The following is a 6,703-nucleotide window of genomic DNA, read 5'->3' as shown; positions in this document are numbered from 1 at the left end:
TTCAAGAAGAAGCAGATGCTTACTCATGACTCTGTAATGATAGCAGGGTCCCTCCTTCTTCACCATGACTCCGCAATTTTCATTGTCGACCCATTTTCACCCTGGCGGCCGGTCTGCTGTGATTTTTTCAAACATAATCCAAACAAAAATACAAATATTTTACATAGTTTCACAACAAAACAAATATATTATAGTTCACAAGCCAAATAAATATATCATAGTTTACTAGCCAAATAAAAAGTTAACTATCTTAAATCCATTTTAAACAAGATACATCTATTGGTTGCCGACGTGAGCCCACATATGGTCAACCAAATCATTTTGCAGCTGAATGTGAGTTTCCCAATCACGTATTTGATGATGAATTTGGGTGAACTGTGCAAACATTGCCGCTCCTCCATGCTCAAGCAAAACATTGTCACCTTTAAAATGAAACCCTTGGTCATAGGTACATTCCAGGTGCTTATCCTCTACGTGCATATTGTGCATGATCACACAAGCAGTCATCATCTCCCACTACTTGTTGGTGCTCCAGTTGGAGGATGCTTGTGTTTGTTACAGGAGATGCATCTAAGTGGGGCAGATCCAAGGAATGTAGGGCGCAATCGTCCAGCCTCTGCACGTCGGCATGATGTGTAGGCATTGTAGCAGATAACTATTGGACATCACGTATGGCAGATGGCAACATGTTTAGCATTTTACAACGGATATCACCTGGCAGGCATGACCAGTGGGCCTGTAGATAATGGAACATTTTGTAAAAAATGCAAGTAACATTTTTTTATAATTGTGACCATTTATTGTTCACCATTAAGAATATTTTTCAAATGACATGATTTTTTTTCTAAATGAATTCACTTGTTTTAATACATGATGAACAATTTCATTAGCTGTGGAAACACTTGTTCAAACTGCATGAACAAATGTGCAGATGCACGTTGGACATTTTTACTAAAAAGTCTAAGTAGTTTTTGTACATTACTAAAAGTTGTCATATTATAATAAAAAATTGTTCATTGTGCATATAAAAATGAACATCATGTTTTCTAATAGTGTTCATCGTGTAATATGAAAATCTGTTAGTGCCCCAGGTGCTTCCCACATCATCGAACAAGCATGGACAATGTTGTTGGATAAAAGCATTTGGGTGTTGTATGACCCGATGAGGAAATTAGTTACAAAGCAGAAGATGACATCTGGATCAAGCAAGGCAAGTGCAACTGCTGGTGCCTAACGTGGTGCTTCCATGGCAAGGAAAAACCAACATAATGCTGATTAGCAACACATGCGGTGCAACCTCCTACTCGCGTCAACCTAGCAAAGACAATTCCTTAGGCTCAAATGCTGATTTTTTTTATTCAGAGGGCTAAGAGCGGTTTGAATGAGAAGCTAAAGAAGAAGAGAAGTAAATAAGTCAAAGTAAAGAGCGTTCATGAATTGAATGGTTCTAGTAGTAACAAAGATGTTGAAAATGAAGATGATCACCCATCTACTTATATTGTTATTGACCTTAATTTAATGATTTTGATAAATATCATGTCAACAATCCTTTTTAGAGTAATCGAGTTTAGGCTTCAAATGACGACAAACACGGTATGCATCACTATTATGTGTTTAGTAAAAAATGTATTTTCTCGTCTCCATTTAAGCTCAGAATAATCTCTTTTGAATGGATCCAGGTCAAGCAGTGAAAGTGGTTTTTTCGATAGGGTTTCATCTGGTCAAAGAAACATGTGAGGAAGGAACAAGCAATTTTTTTATCAGCAACATCTGCAGTCTAACCTCCTACTCGCGCCAACCTAACCAAGACCATACCTAAGGCACAAGAAGGTGAAGAAGACGAGAAGTAAAATAGTCGAAGTAAAGACAGTTCATGAAGCGAACGGTTCTGATAGTAACAAAGATGTTGGAAATGAACATGATCACCCATCAACTTCTATTGTTATTGATCCTTAATTTAACGATTTTGATAAGGATCACGTCAGGAAATCTTTTCAGAATAATCAAGTGGGCTTCAAATAATGGTGACAAACACGGTATGAGTCACTGTTATGTGTTTATTAGAAATGTATTTTGATGTCTCCATTTCAGCTTAGAATAAGCTTTCTCAATGGCTCAAGGTACGGTTTCAGAAAGACGCAAGGAAAAACCATATGTGTTGAAATGGGTTAGCAGCCATTGGTAAGGGATGACCACTCAACCTGATCCATCGGATATCTATCAGAAGGTATCCCACTTGCTAGAACACTCCCCTTCAGCTCCTCCGCATCGTGCTATCCAATATTTGTCCTTAACATTTGTTTCAAAACCGTGCGAAATGTTCTTTACATTTCATGAACGCTATTTAAATTTGTCATGACTAATTTAAACATTGTGAAAACTTATTGTTAAATGGATAACATATTTTAAAATATCATGATGCATTTATAAATCTGTGTTTTTATATGTTCTTAACATCTGATGAACATATTTTTTTTCAAAAATGTAAGCAACACTTTTTAAAATTGTGACCACTTATTGTTGAATGGTAAGAACATTTTTCAAATGTCAGTGTTTTTTCTAAATTGATTCTCATTTTAAATATATGATGAACATTTTCATTGGTTGTGGAAACAATTGCTTAATCTGCGTGAACAAATATGCAGATACACATTGGAGATTTTTAGCAAAAAATTCTAAACAGGTCTCGTTCATTTCTAATAGTGGTCATATTACTTAATAGTTATTGTGTATATTAAAAATGTTCACTCATGCTTTTTTAAGTGTTCACTTGTAACATCAGTTGGTTCTACAAGTGCTCTAAGAATGGCCAAATTAGCATGGCGCGTGATTGCAGAACACTACAAATATTACCGAAATTGTGAACACTTATTAGTCCCATACTCAAACATCAAGGATGCAGAAACTGGACACATGCCAATTAATCTGATAAGCTTTCGTATATCGAGTGGTGGTTGCACCGATTTGCTTTGGGCCCTAGATATCCATTTGCTTGTGTTTCTCTATGCACAATTTTTTCTTGCCTTCTCTTCTGCTACTCTTTGGTCTGCTCGTCTATTGCCTGCTGCTGCAGTGTTTTTTAAAAGTGTTCACTCGTAAAATCAGTTGCTTCTCCAAGTGCTCTCAAGATGGTCGAATTAGCATGGCGCGTGATTGCAGAACACGACAAATATTACTGAAATTGTGAACACTTAGTCACATACTCAAACACTGAAGATGCAGAAACTGGACACATGCCAATTAATCTCATAATCTTTCGTATATGGACTGGTGGTCGCACCGATTTGGTTAGGGCCCTAGATATTTATTTGCTTACGTTGCTCTATGCACAACTTTTTTCTTGCCTTTTCTTCTGCTGCTCTTTGGTCTGCTCGTCTATGGCCTGCTGCTGCACTGTCTTTGCAACGAGCTAATAGAAGGAATACTCATGTACTTGACAATGTCACCCAGGCCTTGGGCATGTTTTGACCGAGTTCCCTATCGTGAAATAACAGAACAGATTGCAGAAAAAGAGCTTCTCCCAGTGCAACAAGAAAAGAAAACTTAAGCTCTAGTGAGCAAAGTCTCACAGGAATGCTCTGCCTTCTTCCTTTCTCAAACAAATAAAGATGCAGAAACTTCACGTAAAATTGTATGCATGAGCTGTTTTGACAACAGTTCTTTGTCTGAATTATATATTAGATGTATCAACATGAACTTTTTTGTAAGAATTAGAAAAGATAAAAGGTAGTAGAATATACAATTTATAATTAAGGACATAAGTATTCATGTATTGGTTGTCATTCATGGAGTTGATGGTGACTAAAATGAAGATGTGCTTCAGCGCTGGGTCTGGCTCCAATGCAGTTGTTTCCTTTCTCCCCATCCTTGTCAGTTCCTTCCGCGCTATCCAACACTCTCGGATCTTACCGTAATCCTCCATTAATTCACGCACTTACTACGCCTCCGGCCCTCCCCCACCTTCCGCATCCTTCCTGCTCTCTCCTAGAAGCCGTGTTCCACTCGTATGGAAAATCATGCCCGTGCGTGCAGCATATTTGGTTGTGTGTTAGGTTTCTGCACAGCTCTTTGTCTTATCCTTCTTCCTCCAGTAATGACCCATTTCTTTTGATTTATGTTGGTAACATACTGCAGGCAGCGCGCATGAGAGCCGGTTCCCCGGGAGAAGCGGAGGTGGCGCATCGAGGCGAGGGATGCGGGGAATAGGACGGCTGCATGCGGCGGTTGCCTGCGCGAGGAGGGAGATGCGGACACAGCCACCATGGCCTGTGCGGCGTCCACGAGCGGGAGGGGGCGGAGCGAGTGGCTGTGCACCGGCTGGCACACGACTGCACATGCAACGGCTCACACACGGCGGCTGGCTGGCTGGCTAGCTAGTCATCACGCATGCGCACGCAGCAGCTGGCTAGCTAGCACCCCCACCGCGGCCAGATCACGAGATGCTGGACGGTGGTGAGCGGTAGTACAAGCCGTAGTCCCACGCTCCCGCGGCGCCATGCCCCAAGTGTTGGGACAAACCCTCTCACACTCGCTCGGACGTAGGTGGAAGGAGAGGGACACAGATATTTTGACGGCGCACAAGTGCCTCCGCCGCTCGAACGGCCTCACTTTACTAGGCACATACCCGGGTGCGGCAACACACCGGAGCCTACCCAAAAGAGCTCTCTCATGGCCGACCAGACGCATACCACGGTCCCGACAGAGACTACCTCATCTCTGGCTCCTAGGCTCGGTTCATACGGGCGCCAATCAACCAATACACAAGGGATGGGTTTTTATACCCAACGCGCACACACACCTAGCTTGCTACCACACCTAAGGTCACCACGCACGCACGCATGACCCGCCCACCACCGTCCACTAACTCAACTAACCCACAGCCTACCTAACCAACTATGCATGCACACGCACATGCAGTAACAAACTACTGCTAGCTACATGCATGGCTCCCGCACTTGAGCAGCTCCTCAACGGCCGCAAGACCGAGCCTCTCCACGTGCCAAAAACTGCCGCACGTCTGACTGCCCAACTTCATGCGCGGAGTCTTGGCTAGCACAACGACGTTGCGCCAACGGACACGCTAAGTCAAGATTATGGCTGACACCAAGCGCCGCAGCCGAACGGTCATGCGTAAGCACTTGGCTGCAGGCGTGCGCGAGACCATTAGCGCTGGTCATGGTGGCGCTCGCATCGGGCTAGAGAATGAGCGATGGCGGCGCACTGCAGCATGGCCAACTCCAACCTGAGCAGCACCAGAGCGGCGACGGCCATGGTTACCATCTCTGGATACCCCGGAGCTCCTTGTGTGCCACAAAGCTCCGCCAACATGGCGAAGGTGCTGCTCCAGAGCTTCCCCGGTGATCAGTATATCGGAGGCGCTGCAGGGTGGGTTGCGGCTGCGCGCGCGGGGACAATATTCGATGGCGAGGATCTAGGTAGGGACCCCGGACTCAGGTCGTGTGGTGGCTGTTTCATGGGACCGGAGCCGCCAAAGCGGGCAAAGAGATCGTTTGTTTCTCTCTACTGGAATTTTTGTATATGTCGGGTGTCGGCGCCTTCGCCGAGAGGCAAAACACGGGCACTCGGCAAAGTAAGTAACGCCGAGTACCGCACTCGGCAAAGGGAACAAATCGGCAAACACATGATAATGCCGACAACATTGCTCGGCAAACAGGCTATACTCGGTAAATGCACTATTTGCCAAGGGCCATCGCGTCACACACGGCAAAGTTTTGCCACGTGGCACATTCGGCGGGGACTAACGGCATGGTCACGGTTGCAACTCTTTGCCGAGAGTGGCTCTTGGCAAAGATTTAGTCCCACCTCGCCTACCGACTAACAAAAAAACCTGTTTAAATAGTTCAATAGTCCAAAGGCATTAACCTTCGGTCTTCATTAGTAAACTTGAGTTCAGTTGTACCCTAACATTAAGCATTTTAGGGAACTCTGAATATCTATCCGATGATTGGCAAGATGAGATATATCTGTTTTCCTTTTCAGTTATTTGTTGTGTCGAATTGTTAGTGCATACTAGAAGCATACTGCATTCAACTCTGAATAACTGCAGCAAGTGCAGATGATGAGTTCAGTGACACTAGAAGCCTGACATTTAGCATTATCAGTCAGTAACTGCAACCGCACAAGAAGTAGAGTATGAAATAGATAGCCAAGAATATGTGTAATATTGTACAGTACAGGCATAGAGTTTCATTAGTAATGGGTTTCAGTGACACATAGCAGCAAAGAATAAACTTGAGGTCAGTTGTACCCTAACTTCAGTTTCAGTTTCAGTGACAAATAGCAGCGAGAAGGGAACTCTGGATATGTGATATAGAGCAGCAAGATCAGGTGTCTATTTTCCTTGTTTTCGTTCAGGTATTGTTTGTTTCCACAAATATACTGTTAGCAATGTGCTGTCCTACAAACATTACTAGTACAAACATTAGTCTCTGCTGAGTTTAAACTCTAAATAACTGCAGCAAATGCAGATGATAAGTTCAGTGACCAGGACAGGCAGTAGAGAATCAGCTTCACTGACACAAGCCTGCCATTTAGCATTTTCAGTCTGTCTGAATGTTCAGACTTTTAGTACAGACTTGAAAGAGGTGCATACTTGTCTTGGCGTTGGGCCGAACCCTCGAATTAGAAGAAGAAGCAAGATTTGATTTGGAACACCATTTTCATACCTTTGAGAAATTCGGCG

The sequence above is a fragment of the Triticum dicoccoides genome, chromosome 1A (genome assembly GCF_002162155.2).
Source record: "Triticum dicoccoides isolate Atlit2015 ecotype Zavitan chromosome 1A, WEW_v2.0, whole genome shotgun sequence".
Lineage (NCBI taxonomy): Eukaryota > Viridiplantae > Streptophyta > Magnoliopsida > Poales > Poaceae > Triticum > Triticum dicoccoides.
The sequence above is the reverse complement of the archived record's forward strand: the minus strand, read 5'-3'. Positions refer to the sequence as shown.